A 1,314-nucleotide genomic window follows, 5' to 3' on the forward strand; every position below is an offset into this window, starting at 1 on the left:
GAAACTTCAAAGATTACTGTAGGAAAATTTGTTGCTTGTTATGGGAAATTTAAACATTAACAACAAGGACATATACTGACATATAAAGAAAGACACAGATATGAGGAAAGGCAAAGAAAGTGAACAAATCAAAGGGACACCGGCGTGTTTGAGCCGGCTTGCAGGGCCGCCGTCACGTGACCCGAGCGCAGGCGGAGGCTGGAGGGGAACAGAGACTGATCACGCTGTTACAGAGGCGCCTGCAGACTTGGCCAAACCGCCGGGAGTGCTAATTCTCCCATCCCGTTTGACTTTCTAGCAGGCACCAGGAAAAATCGAGTCGCTCAGCAAGGGTACAGTCTGTGCGCCCAGGGAGACCTGGTGGGGGGGGGGGAGGTGCCGCTGGGAGTGATTGCCCCCAGGAGCCTCCGATTTGGGGCGGGTATCCGCAAAGCCTCACGGGGCGCCAAATTGTAGCAGCGTAAATAAATGCAGGCAGATATTAATATATACAGCTTTAATGGTTAAATAAACTTACAGAACCGAGGTTCCCGCATAGCACAGGAGGCAGGAAAAAAGGCCTCGCAGGCTCCGCACGCCCGATTTAGCAGTCAACATTCGCCAGAGGCAAACCCGCCCCTAAGGGGCTGTCTTAACCCTACACTCCCACCTAACCTTATCCCGCCTAACTATAGGCCAGTCAGCTTCTTTATTAAACCAATCACAGTGACATATATTCACACAGTGTAAAGGAATATAGCACAATGAGCTATCTTTACTGGCCCACAATATCAACTGCTCTACATCGATTTTCATTTACTTGTGTACAAAAGCTTTTTGACACTCATTAATCTAACAAAAGTACTTTATTAGTAAAGGATTACAGATCATTCTGTGCCTTCAGCGTCATCAGCTTCTTCAGTCTCTTCTGCTTCAGCGACAGACAGTTTCAGGCCCGGCGGCATCACTTCCCCCTTGACCTCCCTGGAAGAAGAGCAATGCCAAGGCTTTCAAACTTTGAAATGAGGAACTTGACCTTAGCTTCTCATTTGAGCTAGACATTTACCATGATACACCCTGCATGGTAACATCGTCCTCTGCAGAGGACTCCTTGACCTGCGTTCCCTCAGTCAGCTCTTCTTTCGTCTGTCACGTTTGAATAAATCTGTGAGCCGCTGAGCATCTTGCCCTTAGCTCCTCGTTTGAGCTAGACATTTACCTTGGTACATCCTTTCTGAAAATCTCCTCCCCTCCAGAGGACTCCTTGTCCTGTAGAACCTTGTTTTTCTTGCGTGCGTCGTGAAGAGGTCTATACATATCCCTAAACCACTGTGG

This window comes from Microtus ochrogaster, unplaced genomic scaffold (assembly GCF_000317375.1).
Source record: "Microtus ochrogaster isolate Prairie Vole_2 unplaced genomic scaffold, MicOch1.0 UNK48, whole genome shotgun sequence".
Lineage (NCBI taxonomy): Eukaryota > Metazoa > Chordata > Mammalia > Rodentia > Cricetidae > Microtus > Microtus ochrogaster.